This window comes from Geotrypetes seraphini, chromosome 13 (assembly GCF_902459505.1).
Source record: "Geotrypetes seraphini chromosome 13, aGeoSer1.1, whole genome shotgun sequence".
NCBI classification, from domain to species: Eukaryota; Metazoa; Chordata; class Amphibia; order Gymnophiona; family Dermophiidae; genus Geotrypetes; species Geotrypetes seraphini.
Genome location: NC_047096.1, coordinates 22,421,958 through 22,448,556, shown reverse-complemented (window position 1 = coordinate 22,448,556; position 26,599 = coordinate 22,421,958). Strand labels below are relative to the sequence as shown.

General features: G+C 43.7%; 1 protein-coding gene across 1 annotated transcript in view; it reads right to left on the bottom strand.

Moving 5' to 3' along the window:
- The window catches only part of GRIK4 (glutamate ionotropic receptor kainate type subunit 4), a 451,695-nt gene that overhangs the window by 391,358 nt on the left and 33,738 nt on the right, over window positions 1-26,599 (bottom strand). The window contains exon 2 of the mRNA XM_033918636.1: window positions 25,367-25,473. The gene's annotated coding sequence lies outside the window, so the exon portion shown is untranslated. The remainder of the gene's footprint in view (window positions 1-25,366; window positions 25,474-26,599) is intronic.

The window sequence follows — 26,599 nt, the reverse complement described above, 5'->3', positions numbered from 1 at the left end:
AAAACACCCTCCAGGGATTCAAGACAAAGTTAGACAAGTTCCTGCTGAACCAGAACATACGCAAGTAGGGCTAGTCTCAGTTAGGGCGCTGGTCTTTGACCAAGGGCCGCTGTGTGAGCAGACTGCTGGGCACGATGGACCACTGGTCTGACCCAACAGCGGCAATGTAGCCAAGAATCCACTAAACTGATCCTTTTCTATCACCTGACTATGAACGTGTTATGCTTATCAATTTCCACTGTTTTAGAATCTTATTCTCTCTTCCCCTAGTAAATATCTGAGATTTATAGAGCACTGAAGTGAAATACACAGGGGAGGTTGATATTCAGCTATTTATTTAAATACTGGCTGCCACTGGCTGAATTAGGCTTGGATGTTCAGTGCTGGCTCCTATCCAATTATTAGCTCTAAAAATCTTTGTACTCAGTGGCTTGTCGAGTGTTACCCAGGCACCCTTACTGCTCTTAGCTGAGCGGGAGTCCTCCACCTATAGTCCTGTCAGTAGATGGCGCTGTTTAACTTTCATATTTTCAATAGTGAGGGTCAGGCAAGCTCTACTGTACAGGACTCCTGGGAATCTGCCTGTCCCTAGCAATTGAAAACACAACATTGAAGCATCACCTCCCACTGGCAGCAATGCAGTTAGAGGATTCCTGCTTTGCTTAGAGGAAACAGTGCCACTGATTTTCAGTGGCAATACCCAGATAGCTACCTTGGTGACTTAGGACTTAGGACAGCCACTGAGTTTCCCAGCTTTGCCCTGACTCCATCCCCAGACTACCCAGGCAGTAACTGGATAGCATTGCAGTGGTCAAACTGGATATTCAGTGGTACACTCTGGTTATACAGTATACTAGCTAGTGCTAGTTAACCAAGTAGAAGCCTCCCTTACCTGCTTAACTAGCACTGAACATCGACCCCCCTTAATTTTCAACATCTTTTATTTAGGACTCTGAAAATCTGTTTATCCAACTTAATATCATCACGTATGATCACACCCAAGTTTTGCTCTTGTAGGGTTACCAGATTTTACGTTAGTAAAATCCGGACTCCCCTAGACCGCCCCGTTACGCTCCAGCCCTGCCCCCCAGCCCTGTCGCCTGTTCGTCGGGTAGGAAAGCATCCACGCATGCACAGAGGTGATGCGATGACGTCACGCGCTTACGCAGATGCGACTCGATATCACGCACATGCGTTGCGTGCATGTGATGTCACCGCTTTGCATCCGCGCCTCCTCCCTCCCGACGCACTTTCTTATCAAAACCCGGACAAAGTGGCAGGTTTTGAAACGCCGTCCAGACCCCCCAGACATGTCCACAAAAGGAGGACATGTCCGGGGAAATCCGGACCTCCGGTAACCCTATGCTCTTATATCGTGCACAAAAGTTCACCTCCTAAACTGTACCGTTCTATCGAGGTTTTGCAGCCACAGGTACAAAATGTGCCTCGATTTCAGGCACTCTTCATTTCCACTTAGTGTGTGCCTGCTTCAGCCTTTTGTGCAGCAGTATGCCGACTGCTCGCTGCTGATTCTGGTGTATGTGCTCAGAATACTTCCTGCATACTGGGCTTGCAGCCTAGAGTTTGATCAGCGCTACTAAAAAGAATAGAAACATAGAATAGAAACATAGAACATGACAGCAGAAAAGGGCCACGGCCCATCTAGTCTGCCCACCCCCTAACTACCTCCATGAAGAGATCCCACATGCCAGTCCCATCTTTTCTTAAAATCTGGCACGCTGCCGGCCTCAGTTACCTGTTGTGGAAGATTATTCCAGCGATCAACCACCCTTTCGGTGAAGAAATATTTTCTGGTGTCGCCATGAAATTTCCCACCCCTGATTTTCAACGGATGCCCTCTTGTTGCCATGAGTCCTTTAAGGAAAAAGAGATCCTCTTCCACCTCGATACGGCCTGTGACCCATTTGAACGTCTCGATCACGTCTCCCCTCTCTCTGCGTTCCTCGAGTGAGTACAGCTGCAACTTACCCAGTCGTTCCTCATACGGGAGATCCTTGAGACAGAGGCAGAAAGTCAGGGGTCAGGTGACTAGTGGAGACCATATAAACTGATTTGGGTGACCAGGTTTCACTAGGCCAGGGTAGGCAATTCCGGTCCTTGAGAGCCACAGGCAGATCAGGTTTTCAGGATATCCACAATACATATGCACGAAATGGATTTGCATCTCAAGGAGGCAATGCATGCAAATCCATCTCATACATATTCATTGTGGATATCCTGAAAACCTGACCTGCCGGTGCTCTCGAGGACCGGAATTGCCTACCCCTACACTAGGCGATGGTCCCATGGTTTCTGCTGGGCACTCAGGTCCCGATTCTATAAATGGCATCTAACTTGGCAGGCACCGAGGAACATGGCGCTTACCGCATGTCAATCTTAAATTAGGTGCCTTATCGTAGGCACTCCCTATTTATGCCAGGGTTTTCTTAGCTTGAATACCGGTGCCTAAGGCCCCTCTTTTACTAAGGTGCGCTAACCGATTAGAATGCACTAATCGCTAACATGTCCATGGACTAACATTTCCGCGTTAGCATTTAGCGTGCGCTAAATCGATTAGCGCACACTAATCGGTTAGCGCACCTTTATAAATGAGGGGGTAAGTCCACTTTAGGTGCCTACCACACCAAACACACCCATGATTCGTTCCTAGTCATGCCTATTTTCTGGTAGGCACCTCCAGTAGCGTAGCAAGGGTGATAGGTGCCTTGAGTGGTGGCGCCCACCCCCACCTCCACACACTCCTTCCCCGCCCCCTCCTGCCACACATGCGTCACTTCCCTTCCCCCAAACTTCTGCATAAGAACATAAGAACATAACATAAGCATTGCCTCTGCCGAGACAGACCACAGGTCCATCATGCCTAGCAGTCCGCTCCCACGGCGGCCCCCCAGGTCAATGACCTGTAAGTGATCTAATGCTCCAAAGCATTTTGTACTGTATAGTAACCCTCTAATTGTACGTTTCAATCCCCTTTTTCTTCAGGAACTCATCCAATCCCATGGCGTGATCAGCAATCTCCAAGCTGCTGTCATGCCAGCATCTGCTCTTCCTCTGATGTCACATCCTAGGTGCGGGTTCAGGAAGTGATGTCAGAAGTAGAGCCAACGCTGGTGCAACAGCAGCTTGGGGGTTGTTGCTCATGCCAGGAACATTAAGACGTATGGGGGGAAGGGAAGCGGCGCGCACGTGCAGCAGTGGGGGATGGGGGCGAGGGGGAGCGGAGAGGAAAACGGGTGCCTGTGCCCTCACCAAGATGGCGCCTGGACTACCCCCCATACTACACCAGTGGGCACCTCGGATTAGGTGCCTATTTGGAAGTGGTAGGCACCTACCATCCAATTAATTTCAATTTTTGCCAATTGCTTATCGGCTCCAATTAAGCTTTTTAAATAATTAAGTTAGACACCTAGATCGGCTAGGCGTGCTGATCTTGCCTAACTTTTAGAACCGTTTATATAATCTGGGCTTCATTGCACCCATCCTATCCCTCTGTATATGAATAACCTTCACGCAAGCAATATACATGCATTGTGAAGGCCTCCGCCAAGAGGATACTTAGCCCTACCAAAAAGGATATCACTGTATTGTAAATTCATCTTTGCAGTATCAGAGATCCAGGGTAGGAATTACTTTTCTTCAATGTACAGAGCCCAGATTGAATAAAATGCTTATCTGTAGCCACACATTTCACACTGTTCAACCTAAAAAAAAAAAAAAAGTCTTAACATACTGAAATCTGAACATATCCTTGATCTGGTCTGTACTGTAATACCCTCTGCAGAGCTGTCCTTTACTCTGCATGTCTTTACACGCCCCATTCCTGCACACCTTGGGCCTTTTAATCTTCCCGAGAACCAATGCGTCACTATTGACTGTCAAACAGATGAGCCTCGACCTTGCAATGAATTCTAAAGATGATCCATGCATCCGTCTCATTCTCACCTGCACGACTGTCTTTAATTCAGCATGCAGTTTCACGTATCTCTATTCAATCTCCATGGGTTTACGTGTCTCATGCAATTATCACATGAGTCCCAATGTCTCAAACAAACTGCACGAAACTCTGCATGTCCTCATCAGGGCTTCTTTTTGAGGGGGTACTGAGTACCGGCACCTTTTGATAAAAATGACCCATGTTTCCCAAGTGTTAAGAAAACAGCTCAGGATCTACCCACTCAATGCTGCTTTTTCATAGTTTCTTTGGCTGGTTGCAGGGGCGCTTGGCTATTGTGGGATGGGTCCCTTAGTGAAGGATGACCTGGTATTTCAATACATTCCATTCTTGTTATTAGTGAGTGATACAATACAGTACTGTATCCAAGTTTATTATAAATTTTTATTATAAATTTCCAAGTTTATTATATTACAAAATTGATATACCACCTTATCATATACACCTGTATTTATATAAAGCTGGATTTTGTCAAGCAATATTTTCATAATGGCGTACCATCTCTTTAAATGTCCGTTTTCCAGTCTGTGCTGTAGCATCCTGAACCGTTTTGTCCTAATGGTGAGCACAGTAAGGGCCCCATTTAGAAAGTCCAGTAGCAAGTCCAATAGCTACGTATTTATATTTCAGTATTGTTGTGTGCAATTTTTTTTTTGTTTTTGTTTAATAGCCTCACTATACTTCTAACGGTGAAAAAAACCACGGTGCATTGCATTGGTTGATGAGCAAATTAATTGCTTACTATGGTTGTGCCATACTGCACATTTATTTACTTTTGAGCACTGTTGTGTGCAATTATTTTGTTTAAAAATGTTACTTCTCTAAGCAATAGTGCAAATAAAAAAAATGATCCCCCCCCCCTTTAACAAAACTGCAAAAGTGGTTTTTAGCGCAGGATGCCGCGCTGAATGCTCTGCGCTGCTCCCACCGCTCACAGGAACTCTACGAGTGTCGGAAGCAGTGCAGAGCATTCAGCATACCAGCCTGCACTAAAAACTGCTTTTGTAAAAGGGGGAGTATGTTTGAAAATTCTTTTTTTTTTTTTTTAATAATATCTTTATTGAAAATAGACTGTACAACCAAAACTCACTCATAAAACAAAATAACAGTAGGCCAATCCACAGAGCAGAACGTAAGATAATAAATTGTCAAACAAAGAGAAAGCTTTGACAGAGCTTGGATACCAGTTGTGTTTGGCCGGCCACATAGCCGTTTTTCTTTAAATAAGAAGACAAAAATGAACACACAAGTAAACACTCCAAATCACCCAATATTTTTTCTTTTTAGGAACATTCTACTGAAAATGTTCTACTATGGTGTTTTGTTGTCTACTATGTTTTGTTGTCTACTATTGTTTTGTTGTCTACTATGGTGTTTGCCAAATGCTATCCCATGCAGGAACCATGCAAAATGTACTGCTGGAACCTAACCTCTGTTTTCCCATAGGCGCAGCATTTCATTATGTGTGATTTTGTGGTTCATGAACTTTTCGGGGAACCATACCACCGCGAATAATGAGAACGGACTGTACCGGGACTTTTTTTGCTAGAAAAAATGAACTGATCCTCATAGTGCATGGATGTGTCCCTCTGTTCTCATGAGAGCCAGAACCTTTATGAGTGCTAATGTGGATCTGGATTTTAGATTTAATTATTCAGTTTTTCTGAAACTAGAATCAACCTGAGTCACAATCAGGTACACAAATTATTTAACTATCTAAGTAAGCTTCAAACCGTTTCTAAGGCAGTGGAGGTGAAGTGACTTGTCCAAAGTCACAGGAGAAGTAGGATTTCAACCTGGTTTCCCTGGTCTTGAATTCCTGTCTCAAAAAGGACAGTTTCAATCCATAGAAATATATGTATTCATATGAATTCCTTTCCTCACCTTGAAATCACCACCCAAGGCAATGTATAAAGTTAAAAGGAACACAGTCAGAGACTTTAGAAGGGATAGCTGTGATAATCTTCTGTAATAAAAATGATAGAAGCAGGTAATAAAAAATCATAAATAACTTTAGCCCCCCCCCTGCCTTCTGGACCCCTCCACAGCTGGTGTTCTAGTAGTGAAATGGGGCAGGAGTGATCTTCCTATGCTCCTGCCCTGTGCAGATCTGTGATCAAAAATGGCTCCCATAAGTCCCCACAGCAGTTCTCTGCTACACCAACAGGGCTTCAAAGGTAAGCTGTGAAGGCAGGTGGAAGGCTGCTTTTTTGAAGGCTCGCGAATAACTGAATTTGCGAATCCCAAAACTGCAAATATGGAGGGAGACCTGTATATCTGAATCACTAAGACCCAGTCCAGCAAAGTTGGGGGTGAGGCAGTTTTCATGCAGTATTTTTCCTAAAAACTTTAAATATTTTTTGACAACTGGAATTTGGGGTCACATACATGCAGCACAATACAAGTTGTAAATGCAATCCTGCTACCCACATTTACATATGATACCTTACTGCCCTCGCTCTGGGCATTCAGAAGAGCAAGCTTCAAAATTCTACTAATTTTCAGTATATTTAGCTCAGTAATGAGACAGTTTTAGCAGTTCCAACAAAACATGCACATTCTTCCCACAAAGAGCGAGCCAGTAACAGAATCTAGAAAGCATCTCAATTCTTTCAATAAAGATTTGGGGACAGAGGCAGCCTCATAGGGAATACTGACACTGAGAGTCCAATATACAGTGGTCTGCAAGCAGTTAAATTAGCCAGATATATTATCTGGAATTCCAGTGGGACTTATCTAAATAAGCCTGCTATTGAGTAAATCTGAATAAAGTTATCTAGATAACTTTAGGTCAGCAATAACTTTAGCTTAGAATACTTCAGCCATGCCTGCACTTATATGGACAAATGTTTGATTTGTCTGCTCAGCTGGAGGCAGGGAAGGGAGACAATTGAAACCAGAAAGATTTGCTGGTTGACACCCAGAGTTAGCCAGATAAATCTTTTCATTATCAACCTCTAAGTCTTCAATCATTGCCTTAAAAGAGATCCAGCCTAGCTAAAACCAATTTTACAGAACGTATTCTCAGAGGGAAATAACTTTTCAGTTTCATTCTCCGCAATTTAGGAATTGTGCCAAGAGAATATTAGATCCTTCTCCTGCAGGTTCCAATTTTGTGCAAAGCTTCCTGTAATGACTGGGCTCTATGTTTCGCTGGCCCTGCCACCATTTTAAGCATCTGCTTTGAGACTACAGCAAAAGCAGCAGATATCTTGAAAAACTGCTGAAAGATCTACAGCACACAGCTGAAATCCTTTAGCAGTTATGAGCCAGGGGTTAGAAGACACCTATACCTGAATGTACCTTGCCTTGAGCAATAACTGAAAAAGGTGTGAGATAAATCCAAAAGTCCTTTCCCTTCCCATAAGGAAGTTTTATTTAAAATTTAATATACCGCTTTAAAAAAAATTGTCATAGCAGTTACAATCAAGGGGGAACATAATTAGACGTAATGAAACAAGAGGGATAAGGAGTGAAATACAGTTTGTAATAGGATAGACAATAATGGTGAAAACAGGAGGGGAATATGCTCTTTCTTCTACCTGAAGTCGGGGGATTACTTGTCATATGCATCTTTTAAAGGAAAGGTCTTTAGATTAGCTGTAAATTTGTCCATAGGTATTTCTTCTTGGAGGTGAGAGGGTAAGGAATTCCACAATGTAGGTGCTGGAACGGAAAAGATCTTCTTTTTGGTGGCGTTATAAAATTGGTGTTGCAGGGAAGGAATATTTAGAAGGTGTTGATTGCCGGATCGAAGTGTTCAAGTTGGACAATGTGGAATGAGAAGTCTGTCTATAAATCCGGGAATGTGTGTAAGTTTGGCTTTGAAGATGAGTAGTAGGATTTAATACGTAATTCTATGTGTAATTGGGAGCCAGTGGGATTTTAGGAGGGGGGTAACATGATCAATTTTTTTTTTTTTTTTTGCATTATGGATTAATTTAACTGCTGTGTTTTGAATAATTTGTAACCTTCATATTTCTTTTTGAGTTATTCCCTGATATAGGGAGTTACAATAATCAATTTGCAAAATTACCAGGGAGTGTAGTAGAATATTCAAGGGATGAGTGTTCTAATAGATTGGTGACTTAAGTCAGGGCTTAATTTGTAGAAAAAAAGAGGAACTGTTGAATCAGGGGAGGTGACAGACAGGGTCAGGAGCAACAGAAGAAGGTGGGAATAGATTTAGGGAGCAGAGAGAGAATTCTTTGCTCTAGGTTCACCCTCCTACTTGCCTCGTCCCTGTAGGCTGTGTGGAAGAGAGAAGATGGAACAGAACAGCCTTGTGGTTCTGGAGTCCAAAAAGTGGCCATTTCCCTAGAAATGAATCCCTGCTTGAAGTTATGGTGGAAATTACATTTTCTCAAAGAAAACTTTCTTTTGCTGCCTCAGGACAAATAGTGCGCTGTTTTGGTGTAATGTTGCATGACCATGGGGCCACCTGGCCTGAACACATTACTATGAATGGAACTTCCTGTATGGGTAATCACTCTCCCACATGGGGATAGAAAATTCTCAAAAGAGCATAAATTTTACTCACTATTATTCAGAGAAATTTCTGATGGCAAATATGGTGTGGAGGAGGAAACTGCAACACTGCCTGGCTCTTCTCCTAAACCAAAATATATGTGGCAACTGGTTATCCATTCCCTCTGCATCTTCCAAGACTATCTTGCTACACACTCTGTAACTTAGACCAGTTCCTCAAATCTGCCTTCAGTTTAGCCCCCCATCTGTCTATCCTGATGACTTTGTACTACCCATCTTGTTCTTGTCCTGATACGTCTCAATTGCATTTGCTCTTTTGTCTGCCTATTAACCCTTTCAGGACCATAAGGATCGTAGGCCAATTTTTGTGGTTTTGACGACATTTTTATGGTAAAAAGGGCTTGCAGATGCCAAAAAATTGATTTTTTTTTGTGAAATATCATTATTTTTATTTAAAAAATCAAACTTCTGGCTTATGGACAGTGTGGCAAGTGAATCTTCTCTTCAATCTGACAACGACGCTAATGAATGAATGTCGGAACCAGTTTGTTTACATAAAGGCAGTATCATATGGAATCCGTACATATCAAATTTAGAACTGTAGACTATCCCAATCAAAATTTATAGGATTTTAAAGTTATGGGACAAATATGTCCCTTGGTCCTGAAAGGGCTACGATGTTTCATTGCCTCCTACTGACATTATCAAACATGCTTGTTCTCTGATTGGTTGGAGTGATCATAAGCATCGCCTCTGCCGAGACAGACCACAGGTCCATCATGTGATCATGTGATTTAAAGGTACATAAGAATTGCCACTGCTGGGTCAGACTAGTGGTCCATCATGCCCAGCAGTCCGCTCCCGCGGTGGCCCCCAGGTCAAAGACCAGCGCCCTAACCGAGACCAGCCCCACCTGCGCACGCTCTAGGTCCGTAGGAACTTGCCTAACTTTGTCTTGGAACATCGCCACCATATTTAAAGCACTGATATGACGAAGGAAATTTTCAAAAAGATTGGTGAGCGAGTTATGTGGTGTTTGAGTACGGATAGTGATTGAATGCTATGTGGATTAATTTTGAGATGCTTATTTTTTTTATTGGGGAAGCTCCTTGACACAGCGTACGGCGAAACGTGGATTCATGTCAGATCCCCAAAGTTTGTTTAAAAGATGAGTAACATTTGAAGTCTTTTTAAGATATTTATGGCTTTATTGAAAAGCGTTATGAAACTGATATGATAAAGGGCCTGTTTTACAAAGCCGCGCTAGCGGCTGCTGCGTGGTAACGGCCCCAAAGCCAATAGAGATTTAAAGGGCTTCGGGGCTGTTGCCGTGTGGCAGCCAATAGCACAGCTTTGTAAATCAGGCCCTAAGCTGAAAGGTTGAATAGATTATTATACATATAAGATCAATAAAGATCCTGGCTATGGAAATCTCAGAACTAAAAAGGGTTGTTTTAAGTGTAGCTACTGAGATCTTATGAAAAAACTTAAGCTAAAGATTTTTGGACCATACATTTGATATATTTACTTATATAAAGTGCCAAAATAAGAGTGATTTGTACTGTTCTGACATCATCATGAGTATTATATCTGTTACTGTATATGAATGTTCTTCCATGCTACTTATTATGGTATCATTCATATTCTGCTGACATGTTATATTTCTGTTAGATGATGGTTTAACAGTGCTGTTAAATGTTTCTATTTCTGATACTATATCATGCTACTCAATTTGCCTTTCCCAGCTACACCTTATATTTGTTCATTCTATGGTGTTCTGTTAACAAAATTGTAAGTTTTATGCCAAGCTGTACCTGCTGCACACTGCCTAGGGTAAATCTCTTCATACAGGGGGGGGGGAGGGTTAATAAATCCCAATTAATATAAGCATTCAAGGCTCTTTCCATCATTTTCCTTGCTTAAGCCTTCTTCGATTTGTCTCCCACTGTACAACGCCATTAGCATTTTTCTAGTTCTTTTCAGACCTTTTAAAATGCGCTACCTATCCTCACAGGAGCAAAGCAAGACAGATCACCAAATCATGAAGAACAAACAATGCAGGAAAACATTTACCGAATGTTGAACTCGCTACTTATGCACCATATTTCGCTACGTTGAAGCCGTGGAAAGTCTCATCACCTGCAGCGTTACCGTGGCCAGGCCTATCACAACGCCTCAGTATATCAAAATACCAGACTGGAAATGCACAGAGAAAAGTGGCACCAGTCAAAGGGGCCCTTATACTGAAATGCACTGAAAATTGGCCAGCGCTGTCCTCAGGGTGGGTTTTTCCTATGTTCTGAGGAGAGGACCCATTTTCCAGGTTTACTATTAATGGTCACATGCTAATTTCCTCATTAGCGCATGGCCATTAGGGTCGGAGTACTTACTGTACCAACAACTATTTTCGAGGCAGTATAGGCTCTTGCGATAATCGGTTGGTGTGCACTGATGTAGCTGTGCTAACCAATTAGCACAGAACATTCCTAGTCTCCACCACCAGCACTAAAATGTAAAATCTATTTTTAGTGTGTGGGAAGTATGGGCTATATTCACTAAGCAAACCGATCGTGTACCAATCGGTTTGCGACCACTTAACTATCAAATTTCCCTCTGGCCTGATTCACTTACCTCTCCTGCGATCCGATTGGAATCCTTGCATGCAAATGAGGTCAGATGCATGCAAATTGGACAGCGACCCAATTCACTACCCCAAATTTCGGATCCGACTGGGCTGGCCGCTCAACCCAAGAAGCGACTGCTCTGCCCCATCTTCCAGCCCAGCTTTCTGCCCTGAGCTCCTACTCTCTGCCACCTTCCCTGCAGTGCGAGCCCGTGGGTTTAAAGCGGGGCTGCACTGCGGAGAACAGCGGCAGAGAGCAGGAGAGATCTGCCCGACATCCCCCAGGCTGCGATCTCTCCTGCCTGCCTGCCTGCCCTGCTGCATCTCCGCCCCTCCCCCCCCGGAGAAAAAAGCAGGAGGGATACCAACTCCCTCCTGCCATCATATTAAACCAGAATATTAAAAAAAAATTTTAAAAGCAGCATGGCATTCCCCCCCTCCGACCAGCATAGCCCCCCTGACCCAGCACGGCCCACCCCCCCCCCCCGACACCAAAGTTGGGAGCAGGAGGGGTGCTCGGTCCCTGCTGATCCTAGGCCTACCACCCCCCACCCGGTACTGGTTGGGCCTGGGCCATCCCGGTACCTATAAAATTGTTGGGAGCAGGAGGGGTGCCCGGTCCCTCCTGCTCCTTGGGCAAGGCTCCCCCAACATCTTCGGGAGCAGGAGGGGTGCCCGGACCCTCCTCCTGCTCCTACGCACCAGCATCTTCGGGAACAAGAGGAAACTCCTCCTGCTCATATTCTCCTGCCCCGCCGCCACCCAATAGTGGCCATAGGCCCCACCCCGGCACATCATCTGATGCACAGGGAGAGGCCTAAGGCACTGATTGGCTGAGGCTCCTCCTTTGGAGGGGCCGGGGCACCTCAGCCAATCAGGGACTTCCTTAGGGAGGGGTCTAGGGAAGTCCCTGATTGGTCAAAACAATGGGCCAAAACAATGGCCGGCATGCAATAGGAAACGGATCGTGTACGGTTTGGAGGTTTAGTGAATCCTGCCCTATGTGATGATCCCAAAACTACTGTGGGAAGCCTGAACACGCCCTGTGATAGAGTTTTTTAACTTGTGGTAAGCTCACATTAGTGCTTACCACAGCTTAGTAAAAGGGCTCCAAAATGTTTAGGAACCAGGGGAAATCTTTGCTTTTGCTTCATTATTTAATAGATATTGATATTATTCTTGTCATTTGATTTTATTAGGTTGTTGGGTTTTTTTAGTTTACTGTTTTATAGTTTTGATTTTTCCAGTTTAATTTTTTTTCTTCTTCTTTTTTTAATTTTAGGCACTAGGTGACCTGCTTCTTAGGATTTTCCAGCTGTCAAAATACTTCAATAGATCATATCAATATTACACATTACTACTTTTTATTTATTTATTTTTTTTTACTACAGAATGTTATAACATTATTATACATTACAACTTTTCTTACTATATGAAAACACGAAAGTCTCTGTATGCCAGATTCTATAAATGGTGCCAAAAAATGTGGTGCTTAATGATACCAGGGCTGTGGAGTCGGTAGATAAATGTTCCGACTCCCGACTCCTCAGTTTTTTGTACTTCAGACTCCGACTCTGACTCCAGGTATCCAAAATTTCCTCCGACTCCAACTCCTCAACTCCGCTCCACAGCACTGGTTAATTTCACTGCACAACAAAGTTTTTGCTTCCTGAACACTGCTGGGTGTTTCTTATAGAATTTTGGGTGCTGATCATGAATATTACATCAAAAATTACCCATCACGTACCATTTCAGAGAAATCTTCAATTTTGTCGTGATTTTTTCTTATATTTGGATGCAAACAATTTTTTCTCCCATAAGTGTCTTATCAACAACGGTTTGTGCCGCCTGGGTATGTCCATGCATAAAATCTAGCCAGGTTGGAAGCTGTTTTATGGAAGATGACATCCTGGGCATGTCTGGGCAGGTCTGAACGAGCTTGCGCTGTCTCACCATGCTATAATGGTGGCTTCCATACACCGATCCTGCTCATTTGGTTAATATAGATAGTCCGTGTGTGTATATAGTATCAGTATAGTAAAGTATAGTAGTATAGTAGCTGTAGCAATATAACAGTAAGTAAGCTTGATGCTATAGACGTTTTGGTGTCGGGCAATATGTCTCGTCGGTGTCGTAACAGCCGCGACACATTCTGCTATATCTGTGGGGAATATACACTTACGCCTCAGAGACGTTCGATGACTGCCCTTGTAAAGAAAGCCTATCATCTGTATTTTGGCTGCAAAATAGGTGATCAAGACAAGCAATGGGCGCCTCACATTTGCTGTGCGACATGTGCTGTTAGTCTGAGAGCCTGGCTCAGAGGTACTCGAAAGACGATGCCATTTGCTGTTCCGATGATATGGCGAGAACAGAAAGACCATGTGACGGACTGTTATTTCTGTTTGACTAATGTGTCTGGTTTCTCTGCCAAAAACAAGAAGTCAATTGAATATCCTAATCTGCCTTCAGCAATGAGACCCATGCCACATGATGACAGTCTTCCAGTTCCGAAACCACCAGAGGATTGGACCTTAGACGAACCAGATGAAGAAACTGCAGTGCAGGGTTCTAACAGTGACATTGACCCGGATTTTGAACCATCCTCATCAGGCGATCCACATCTGATAACACAGTCCGAATTGAACGATTTGGTCAGAGATTTGGGTCTGTCAAAAGCAAAAGCTGAGCTGCTAGGTTCGAGACTGCAGGAATGGTGTTTGCTATCACCAGGTACGAAAATTTCTGTGTTTCGAGACCGGCATCATGATATAACCAAATTTTTTGCACAAGTCGACAGTCTCTGTTTCTGTTGTGACATTGAAGGATTGTTCTCGGTCTTTGGTTGTGATCACAACCCGGAAGAGTGGCGTCTTTTCATTGATTCGTCAATGTTAAGCCTGAAAGCTGTTCTGTTGCACAATGGCAACGTTTATCCTTCAGTACCTGTTGGCTATGCAGCACATATGAAAGAAACATATGAGAATATGGAAATGTTACTAAAGTATGTCCAGTATACCAGGTATAACTGGAATATCTGTGGAGACCTCAAAGTCGTTGCTCTGTTACTAGGACTGCAGCTTGGCTATACAAAGTACTGCTGTTTCATCTGCGAATGGGACAGCCGAGACAGAGAGTCGCACTATTCTAGAAAGAACTGGCCACTCCGTAAAAAGTTAGTTCCAGGACAGAAAAATGTAGCACATGAATCGCTTGTTGACCCGACAAAGATATTTTTGCCTCCTCTTCACATTAAACTGGGACTCATGAAGAATTTTGTGAAAGCAATGAACAAGGAAGGGGAAGGTTTTCGTTATTTAAGACAGATGTTCCCAAGAATAACTGATGCCAAGATCAAAGAGGGTATTTTTGTTGGCCCCCAGATCAGACATGTTATGAGTGACAAGCGATTTGAAGATCTGTTAGTTGGGCCGGAAAAAATTGGCTGGAAAGCCTTGAAAGACGTTGTTGACAATTTTCTGGGCAATTACAGAGCCCCAAACTACATTCAGCTGGTAGACAAACTTCTCAAAGCATACAAGAGAATGAAGTGCAATATGTCACTCAAGATTCATTTCCTCCATTCACACTTGGACTTCTTCCCCGCAAATCTCGGTGCTGTGAGTGACGAGCACGGTGAAAGGTTTCATCAAGACATAGCTACGATGGAGAAACGATACCAGGGCAATTGGAATCCGTCAATGCTTGCCGACTATTGTTGGATGCTACAACGTGATGCACCAGACACTGAATATAAAAGAAACTCGGGAGCAAAACACTTTTAATTCTGTTTCATTTAGTCGCTTGTGCGAAACGTAAACTTGACTATATATTTTATTGTCAGTAAACATAAAAATGTCTATTTCTCATAGTTCTTACGTGATGCAGTAAAACCAAAACCATATTTGAGCATACCAAGTTGGTACCTGTCATAATCACCAAAAACTTTTCAGGAATCAAGACTTAACCAAAAAATTGTTGTGCAGTGGATTTTCAGATCGTTAAAATGGAATGTCAAGTTGAGAGAAATGAGCATTTTCGACACCACCTTCTTTTTGCTTTTAATCAAGGTTTTAAGGCCGCAGAAGCTGCTCGCAACATTTGTGCTGTGTATATTGTGGGTGCTATAGCTGAAAGAATCGCTCGTGATTGGTATGCCAAGTTCAAAAATGGAGTCGGTAGATAAATGTTCTGACTCCGACTCCTCAGTTTTTTGTACTTCTGACTCCGACTCCGACTCCAGGTACCCGAAATTTCCTCCGACTCCGACTCCACAGCCCTGAATGATACATATTCTCTAAAGGATACTCCAGGATGAACGCTCTTTATAGAATATATTATTTATTACATTTATATTCCACCTCCATCCTTAGCGGATTCCAGTATACATACACTCTGGGCCATATTCTATAAACAGCACCATCAGTTAACCATTGCCTAAGTTAATTGTTTTAATTGGCTTTAATTCTTGCGGTAATTAACCACATCATTTAAAAGCAATTAAAATGTCATTTAAAAGAAAAAGTAGGCACTGGAAGGCTAATAGACTTCATGCATACTCATTGGGGAAATCCTGAAAACCCGACTGGATTGCGGCCCTCGAGGAGGGACTTTGACACCCCTGGTGTAGGCACTGTAACCACATCTATAGCAGGATGCTTAACGGCACCTTATTCTTAAGTGGGTAAGGTTGGGGGCTGAGCGGGGCCTAGGTGTCACTAAAGAACTTAGGTCTGGAATATAAGTCAATAAAATCCTGACCTACATTGCCGTTAGCCACAATTCTTTCAACAGTGCCTACACATGATTGACATGTGCTGGGCACTATTTTTGTGGGCAGCCACTGATTTAGGAGCCATGTGGGCCAGTACCATTTTTGTAGGCAGGTCTCTCAAAAACTCAGCAAATGCATGAGATGAAACTACCAAGCTTACTGAGTATAAAATCAATTACATCAACTAGAATGTATTTCACTTAGAGCAAATTAAAATTGAGAAAACTCAATAGGAGGTAAATGAAGATATATACATTATTTATGGCAGCAATTTCCAATAGTATCGTCTGAAAAAATGCCAGCCTTACTATTTCCAAATTTATTGGTTGGGATGAGAACTTTTCAGCACCCCCTTGGTACAACTTCAGATGGCCACACAGACAGCTGAGCCCAGCAGAGAAGAGCAGAGGGGCACTCTAGAGGGTACTGCAGTAAGTGTCAAATTTAAAAGTCCCAGGTATACATGTCACTATAGCCTGCTTATATTGTATAGTGAACCCTCCAAAACCTACTGTACCTACACAAAGATGGCACCTGCAGGCATGAGGACTATTGCTGTGGTGTACAGTTGGGTACTGTAAGTTTTAGGTGGGTTTTGGAGGGCTAACCATACAATATACACCGGATATAGTTACATGTGTACCTGGGACTTTCAAACGTGACATTCACTGCAGTACCCCCTAGAGCGCCCCTCTGCTCTGTTCAGATGTCTCTATGTGGCCAGTTTGCTAAGAATGCTGGCTGCTTGTTTTTGTGTATTTTTCATTTGGTCATCTTTGTATACAAAAATGGCTAAAAGAGAGACATACTAAGGGCCAAAACATCTAGACAGGTAATTAGGAAAAAAAAAAAAAAAAATGGACATTTTCTCTTACTAGATTTCTAGACGTCTTTCCCAAAAACTCCAAACTCAGACGTCCTATCGAAAATGCCCCTCCACACCTGTTAATCTGTCGAGTTTTGTGCTAAGTGCTAATATTCACCATGAGGCGGCTGATGAATATTAATGCTTAGCCTGGCAAAGAATATCCATGCTCAGCTCCAACCGCAAGAGTCAGTCTGGCTATCGCCTGTGGTCTAAATATCAGCCCCCTTGTGATTTTCATTCTGACATTATATATTGACCCATGATGCAGGTATTTGCCAAAACCTGGACCATGTCTGGTCTTTCAGGCTATTTGGTTCTCCTTTGTTGCTTTACTGTGGCCTTCTACACTGTTGCTCCAAGACCTTTTGTGTTGCTGTTTCCCCCTCCGATCTGCACCACTGGTCTGTAGGGAAATTATGTAACAGGGCACCTGGTACTGTGTTTCCCCGTTTATTTTGGGTCCAAAAAATGCACTATGTCTTATTTTCGGGTAGGGCTTATTTTTTTCAAATACATGACCATCTCTCCCTTCCTCTCCTTCGCCCCAATTCTTCCTCTTTCCTTTCCCCCACATGTGCAACATCTTTCCTCCCCTCTCACCCATCCCCTTATACAGCATCTTTCTATCCCTCCATCCCTCCCATCCCCCTGTGTAGCAGACCTCTTGCCCAGCTTCCATCCTTCCCATCTCTCATGAGGCAGAACCCTTTGCCCAGCTTCCATCCTTCTCTGCCTCCCTCCCATCCCTTGTGCAGCAGAACCTTTGAGCACCTGTCCCACATCCCCGCCGCTCAGCCGAACCTCCGCTGACCCTCCATCCTTCCCTCCCATCTGAACCCCGCCGACCGCTAGCCATAAAAATACCTTCCTGCAGAGCAGTGTCGGGCCAGTAGCACTCTAAACAGGCTGCTTTGCAGCCTTCTCGTCGGATAAATTCCTCTGCCGCATCAGTGATGATGTCATCAGTAAAGCTGCACATGGAAGGCCCCAATGAGAAGGTCAAGAAGCAGCCTGTATAGAGTGCTACTGGCCCGACGCTACTCTGCAGGAAGGTATTTATGGCTAGCGGTCAGTGGGGTTTGGATGGGAGAGAAGTATGGTCAGTGGGGGTTTGGCTGTGCAGCGGGGGTACTGTGGGGGTAAGCGCTGCTATCGGCAAATCCAGGGACTAGGGCTTATATTAAGACCTACCCCGAAAATCATGTTAAGGCTTATTTTCAGGGTAGGCCTTATTTTCGGGGAAACACGGTAGAAGCCTTTTCTATAAAGGAATATAACTACTTAAATATAGTGTAGTTTAAAACAGGCATTAAGACTCATCTTTTCATGTGGTTTTGTTTCCTATGGGGTTGCGTGTTGGCTGTGGTGCAGTGAATGTCTTTTTTTTTTTTTTTTTTGCTTTACTTTACTGATTTTATCTTATCGTTTCCCTCTATTTCTTTTCTAGTGTTTTAATTGAGAGTTGCTGTATCACAGATCAAAGTGGTTTACAAATCAATTAACAAATATATTATTGCTGATATTATTTATTATTGAAGGGCGATGTAGCAAGTATTGAATAAACAAATATAAACATCAGAAACACATTCTTAGCTTTTGGCACTGCCCAAACTACGTCTACAACCCAGATCCTTCTAAACTGTGCATTTCATGGAGTTTATATGCTCAAGTCGAGGCAATATGGGTGCAGAAGGTATCTCCCTACTCCTGAAAACTCATGGTCGATGATAGAATTTTGCTTTTTTTTCTTTTTTTTATACCAGCGCCTTAAATATAGGCCAGCATTTTAGAAGCTTACATATAAGGTGCTGGCGTCACGTTTACAGAAGCACCTAGGGGTGCCTAAGGATGCCTAAGACCACTTCCAGCATATGCCGGCATTAAGAGTCCTTATGCGGCCCTAAGCGCTTCTGTAAGTGCCATAAATGGAGGCGTCGTTCGGCACCTTCATTTTATTTTAGAACACATGTTCCAGATTGGTTGATTAGCCGGCGGTAGGGCACCCTACCATTGGCTAACCTTCGGAGCAAAGTTTAAAGTTTAAGTTCGCCTGCCTCTGTTTTAAAGTTTTCTACGGTCTAACCCCTAAATACATCACTGACCTATTCTCCTTCTCAGCCAACAAACACAAGAGAAGCTCCCACTCGCACTTCGTTTCTCCCCCGGTTAGAGGATGCAAACTATTTCTTTGATTTTTGATCTTGGAAATGTATTACATATTTTTATTTTAATCAGATACTTTAGCTAGATTGAGCCTTCGGGACAGATAGGGTAGCTTTTCTCAAGTACCTAATTTCATTTTAGTTTGATACATTGTAAACCGCTTAGGTCAGTAAAATGCAGGAGCGGTATATCAAATCTTAAATAAACATAAACATAAAAAAACACCATGAGCATCTTCTCTCACATCAGGCTGCTCTATGGGGTAAAGACCTAGAACAACTCCTATTGCCCACCACTTATGAGGTATTCAGGAAACGCCTCAAAACCCACCTATTCCTGAAATACCTAGACAGCTGACCCACTTCCCTCTTTCCCCTCTCTTGCCCTTTCTCCCCATTGTTCCCACATCCCTTAAGTTAACTCAACTTGTACGTCAACTCAACTTGTACTCCACTAATCTTTTGTAAACCGCATAGAACTTAACGGTATTGCGGTATATAAACTGTTATTATTATTATTCATCTTCAAGAATTTCCCTCTAATTGTAAAAGACCCATGAAGCTCCATAAATAGTAATTAACTTGTGGCCATTTACTTGGTAAACTCTGCTATTTAATCATGTAAAAGCAGCAGAAGTGTTTTAAAATTACCTCCTTAGGCTATAAGCCATCCTAAGCATGGAAATACCTACTGTGGCTAAAGCCTCAGCACCCTGAGGTAGTGGGTTCAAACTCACACTGCTCCTTGTGACCCTGGGCAAGTCACTCAATCCACCCATTGCCCTAGATCCATCAGATAGATTGTGAGCCCATCAGGACAGATAGGGAAATGCTTGAAGCACCTGAATAAATTCATGTAAACCCATCCGAGCTCCCCTGGGAGAACGATATAGAAAACTGAATAAATAAAAACCCATATGCACCCCACCTTGAGCTTGGATTGAAAGGCCAATGAACTAATTCTGCATTCACTCACTTTTAGAAACATTAAGACTTATTTAATATTTGCATATGTTTAAAGGACTGGATTTAGAACACCGGGAATTAATTTTCATCTACAGAACCTGTACAGTGTCCCTGCACGCTTCCCAACCTCTGCTCCAAGGTTACCAAAGTAGTTCAATCCCCCGGCCCTGCCGAGAATTGGCAATCGGACAGTAATCATTTTTCCTGCATTTTCACCACTCACTTGAGCTGGATTTGACCCAGTGAAAATCTCTGTGACCTGGTATCACCCAGTTCCCTACTTCTGTGTCTCAGAACAGCATCTTCAGCAGGGAACAAATCAGGTGTATTCATTTTTCTCAACATTCCTCAATATACCCATAACACATACCGTATTTGCCGGCGTATAAGACGACTGGGCGTATAAGACGACCCCCCAACTTTTACAGTTAAAATATAGAGTTTGTTATATACTCGCCGTATAAGACTACCCCTTCTTCCGCACACCTTCTCTACCGCCCCGGGTGCAGCACAGCCGGCCAGGTCCCCTTACTTTTGTGGCACTTCCCCGACCGACCGACAACAGCCCCGGTCCGACAAACCTCCCTGCCCTTAACCGCGAATCTAAATTACCTTCTTACAGCTGCTGTAAGAAGGTAATTTAGATTCGCGGCTACAGGGCAGGGAGGATTGTCGGACCCGGGCTGTTATCGGTCGGTCGGGGAAGTGCCACAAAAGTAAGGGAACCTGGCCGGCTGTGCTGCAACCGGGGCGGGGCGGGCCGCTCCTCTCCCTTGGTAGCCACTCGAACCGCGAGGCTACTCTCCTTCTCCTTATCTGCCCTGCCTGCAGCACAGAGCCGAACGGAAGTCTTCCCGACGTCAGCGCTGACGTCGGAGGGAGGGAGGGCTTTGTTTAAGCCCTCCCTCCCCTCCGACGTCAGCGCTGACGTCGGGAAGACTTCCGTTCGGCTCTGTGTTGCAAGCAGAGAAGGTAGGGAGAAGAAGAGCCGCGTACATCCAGAAGACTGAGTACATCCAGCCCCGCGACCCTCGGAGGCGTCCCCATGGGATCCCCGCGACCCTAGGGGGCGTCCCCACGGGATCCCCGCGACCCTAGGGGCGTCCCCGTGCAGCTCTCTAATGTAAAGTAAGGGCATGTAAACAGTACCCGGCGTATAAGACGACCCCCGACTTTGGGGAGGATTTTAAGGTACTGAAAAGTCGTCTTATACGCCGGCAAATACGGTACATCCCTTATTTATTTTTTTTTATCCATTTTTACTATACCTAAGGCACATGTTATTTATTTTTTATTTTTCAGTTTTTTATTCATCTTTTAGCACACCTCCATTTTACAGTTTTCATACATTTTTTTATGTTTTATTGTTTATCACATTTTATAGCATTCATCAAGATTATACTTCAACACGTGGGGCTCCTTTTACAAAGGTGCACTAGCGTTTTTAGCGCACGCTAGCCGAAAAACTACCGCCTGCTCAAGAGGAGGCAGTAGCGGCTAGTGCGTGCTATTCCGCGCGTTAAGGCCCTGAAGGGAAAAGACCTCTGCAACCAAGGTCTACAATAAGAATGAAATAATAACACTCTTAGAGGTTGGCTGTTGGGCTGAGAACTTTTCAGCACCCCCTCGTATGTAATAAAAGTGAGCCAAGCGTAAGACAATCACTGATGAGGTTGGCTCTTATTGGTGGACTGAAGCATTATGACATCACAGTCTCAGCTCTGGTTACCAGAGACTGAAAGTCTTCACATTACGAGGGGCTGCTAAAAAGTCCTCAGCCAACCAACAAGAGAATGACGTGGATATGGTTCATTCAATGATCTGAAACAATGTCAAAACATAGAATTTTATTTCTGCAGATTGGCACGTGACAAAATACAGTAAGTTAATACGATTTTCAGCTACAGTGGCAACATAAAGCTCAGAATTTAGGAAGTTTGTTTGGTTGGGCTGAGAACTTTTCAGCAACCCCCTAGTATTATGCTGACATTGCATTATATGTCTCTTATTTGAATTTCAGTGCTGTTATAAGTATATTTTTGAAACTGTTTCATGGTAGTCCTGTTATTAAGTTTCGATTTGATGATTTTGAGTTGACCTCATTCACTGCATTTATATTTGCTACTGTTATGCTGTTTCCTACCAAGAACACATTAGCAACATAGTTAAATGTTGCTTCTACCGTTTACGTTTGATTCGTTCCATGTCCAAATTCCTAGAACCCAAATCTTTAAACATTTTGATACATTCTCTTGTCATTGCTAAGCTCGATTATTGCAATTCCCTACTGTTAAACATTACGCAAAAGGAAAAAAAAAACGCTTGCAAATAATCCAGAACACTGCAATTAAAATTATTCATAACGGAAAAAAAATATGATCATGTAACCCCTTTTCTTATAGATTCACACTCAACGCATAACATATAAAATATTGCTTTTAGTATTTAAAACGTTATCCACCGACGAACCCCAATTTATCGACCGACTACTAATTCCATACAACACGACTCGTTCTCTTCGTTCCACAACTCAAGGGTTGCTTATGGTTCCTTCTTTAAAAGTTATTGGAACCAGACGTCATGATATATTTTCGGTAATGGCCCCTCTTACCTGGAATTCCCTACCTTTATATATAAGAGAAACTAAAGACCTCAAAATATTCAAAACCCATTTAAAAACTTTTCTTTTTAAAGCTACTTTTAATCTATAAACAAATTTTTCCAAAAATTTTACCCCTAACCCTATGTTTTTCCCTTACTTGGCTTTTCCTTTCTTCTCATCTGGAGAACAACAATTTTGTAACTTTTACCCTCCTTTTTTCTTTCCACATGTACCAGAGTATGTTTGTTCTGTCAGTTTGTTTTTCCCCTTTTTTAAAAAAAAAACTGTATATTTTATATTTTATTGTCAATCGCTTAGTATGTAATAAGCGATTCATCAAACTTAAACTTGAAACTTGAAACTTAACAAAATTGTAAGTTTTATATGGAATTCTACCTGCTGTACACCCGTCTTTGGTGAATCTCTTCATAAAGGCAGATAACAAATCCCCATAAATAAATAATTATATTCTTGCCTACTTGATAAAGAAACTGCAAACAATTTCTTAACTGTGTTACTCAGGTGTCACATGTATGGAATTTGCTACTGTTGACAATGCAAAATAAAATGAATTTTTTAAAATATATCCCTGAAGTGTTGTAGAATCAATATTAGTATATATTTTTCATGTTTAATATCCAGTCTGAATAAGCAGGTCAAGGTGATTTATATATTAGTAATATGTGTGCGCTTGAAATCTTGTGGTGGCCCTCAGAGCTTTCTTACATTCGCATAGGATGATTGATTATAGCGTAATCATTGCCAGTATTAATAACTCTGTTTGCAACACCACCACAGAGCTCTGTGTATTTCCGCACTGAGCCCTTGAACACCTTGCAGAAGCTCTTTGTTAGAGAATGACACGGGGAAAAATTTTGTCCCCGTCCCCGGAACCACCACCCTCTGCACCGCCCCGTCCCCGCTGGTCCTTTCACCGCCCCGTCCCTGTCTCTGCCGTCCCCTTCACCACCCCGTTACCGTCCCCGTCACCTCTTTCACCACCCCGGCCCCATCCCCATCTTCAGTGTCTTCTCCTCTCCATCCCCCACCCCCAGCACCCTTCACGCGGTCCAGCAGCTCCCTCTCGCCGGCCAGCCGTGCATTTCCCTCCCTCCCTCCTTTTCCCTTACCCTTTTCTTCTTGACACTGGCGATTTCTATAAGGCTACGAGCTGTATTACAGCCGGAGCCTTGAAGTCGTGTCGGGTCGCCTGCTTGAAAAGTCTCCTCCGATTCAACCGGAAACAGGAAGTTGCGTCAGAGGAGACTTTTTCCAGCAGGCAACGCGACGCGACTTCAAGGCTCCGGCTGTAATCCAGCTCGTAGCCTTATAGAAATCACCAGTTTCAAGAAGAAAAGGTAAGGGAAAAGGAGGGAGGGAGATGCATGGACGGCCGGCGGGAGAGAGTGGGCTGCCGGATCAAACACTCGTTCACCGCGCGTTCACTACTTGTTCACCGCCCCGTGCTACCATTCACCGCTCCACGGGGCGGTGAATGGCCTTGTCCCCGAACCTTTTTTTTTGGTCACCGTTTTGGCGGATTACCCGTGGCTAGCCGCAGGTAACAGCCACTGTGTCATTCTCTACTCTTTGTAACTCTGTATGGTAACATCTTTACAGAAGCTTATGTGTAAGCTGTTCCGAATTGACTCCCCAGTCATTAGTAGCAGTTTGCGAGCCTTCTCCGACCCCCAACCCGATTCACTAACCTCCTGGCTGATTCACTAAACAGAAGAAGGAACACCGATTGGGCTGGCCGATCCAAAAAGAAGCGACTGCTGAGGACCAGTCGCTGCCGACATCTCCTGCCCTGTCCCTGCAGTGCGAGCCCAAGGTTTTAAGCTGCCGGTTAAAAACGTGTTCTGGTCCATCTGCAGCGTGTTCTAGCTAAAGCATGTTCTTGTCCACTCAAAACTGCAGCCACCCCTCCCCTTTGTTTTGACCTCACTTGTGCAGTCTGCGCTAGAGAGTTGCACGGGGGCAGAAATCCCCGCCAGGATCCTCTCCGTCCCCACCCGTCCCTGTCAGAATCCTCTCCGTCCCCACCCATCCCCGCAAGGAATTACCTCCATCCCCGCCCATCCCCATAAAAAAGCAGCAATTACTTCTGACAGGATCATCAATCCTTTTGTGTTTGCGCTGCTGTTTTCCTTGTGGAATCTCTTTAGTGGAACCCTTTTTTTGTTTTCTGTTCAGGTAATTAACTTATAAACCCCCTCTTTTACTAAGGCTGACGTGTCCATTATATTATATGGACGAACCCTGCTTCCAAAGCCTTTCATCCCCGTGTAAGTCCCGTTGGCTAGAGGGGGGTCCCCGTGGGAGTCCCGTGGGCCAGAGGGGGACCCCATGGGAGTTCCGTGGGTTAGGGGGGATTCCTGCGGGAACCCCACGGGATTCCCGCGATCCCCGTTCCCCTGCAGACCTCTAGTCTGCGCATGCGTCTGGATCGCTCTGCAGCGATCCATGGGGTCGCTGTGAGACGTGCCTCCGATCAAATTAATTTGCATGAGGACGCGTAGTGAATCGGTCTCCCGGCAAGACTCAGCCACGGATCGCCCAACAAGGTGAGCTTTAATGGATCTAGCCCTGTGGCCCCTAACATGAAAAAGGTTGGGGGTCACTGCACTAAATGAATAGCACAGAACGTGCCCATTCTGTGTCCCCAGATCCACCCCACATGGATAGCGCACGTACATTCTCAAGTTTCCACACGATGCCTCAGCACACCCCGCATTAATCCTTTGCAGTAAGGATCCAGAATTTCATATGTAAACCCTTCTTTTCAGTGCCTGAGTGAAAGTAGAGGAACATGGTCTGAAAACCTGACTGTGGTATTGCTATGTACCGGTTTCAAGGTTTTGCTAATTCACCCTCAAAACAGAGTAGAATAGAAAACATCACACTCACCAAACAAGCTTCTCTAAAAACATCTGAACACCAGCATCGTGATTATCCCTTCTATCTGTAAATCCATCCAATCCACAGGAGACTCCGCTCCATCGCCACACTGACACCTTTGGAATAAAAGAGGTAAGTAACTGTTTATTGAACTGTACAAAAGCAGTGAACACCTAACATAAGATTTTCTCCTCAGCGGGCAGAAATGTGAAAGGCCTTGGACAAATACAGGGAGTCACCCTGACTGGACGTAGAGCTAGACCACCTGACCTTAAAGCTTTTATTAAGGGACACTGCACAGCTGAAATTCGTCGGCTTAAGGAAATATATATCGCTAAATAAACGCCTTAAACTGAAGCTCATTAATCACCGAGTGACTCGATCTGTTGTTCCGAGGCAGAGCAGAGATATTTATACCATCTTTCATTAGAGGGGAAACCAATGTTGCCGACAGCCCCCAAAGCAAACCGCCAAATAGAGGGTGAGGCATAAAAAGTAACCCCTTGGAGCTTTTTGCTGTTTTCTCAGCAACCTTTTGGAATTTTAACATAAAATTTTACAGCTCTACATGCTGTTGTAAACTACATTTATGTGCTGAAAGGAATGATATCATCTTTAAACCCGGCAAAGTTTCAGACTTTTTAGCATGACCACCCAGCAATTTTTGCACATTGAAAAATGTTTGCACTGTTCGACCAGTAAAAGAAGCACTTGGCTCAATATATCTCTTCACCAGCTCAATATGCCAAACAGAAAAAAATGTGCATACGCAACACTCTAAGAGGTCCTTTTACGAAGGCGTGCTAAGCGTTTTAGCGCACGCACCAGATTAGTGCATGCTAGCCAAAAATCTACTGCCTGCTCAAAAGGAGGCGGCTAGCGTGTGCTATTCAGCACGTTAAGGCCCTAATGCGCCTTCGTAAAAGGAGCCCTAAATGTGATTTTTAGTGATTTTGGACCATCAGAGGTATACACTGTATACTGCTCAGCATAACATAATGCAAGAACGCCACTTCATCATCAATCCGTTCTTTAAATATTGCTTCTTTTGAAGAAAACTTTTTCAGCAATTAATTCCTCTATATTTTATCTGAGGTTCTTAAGCACTTATCTTTAAAGACATATCGGGAGTATTAGGTGCCGACATGAATCCATGTTTCACCCAGGCTATTTCAAGGCAGACCCCCCCCTCTGTGGAAATTTTGACGTTTACCTCATGCGGTAAACCTCAAAATTTCCACA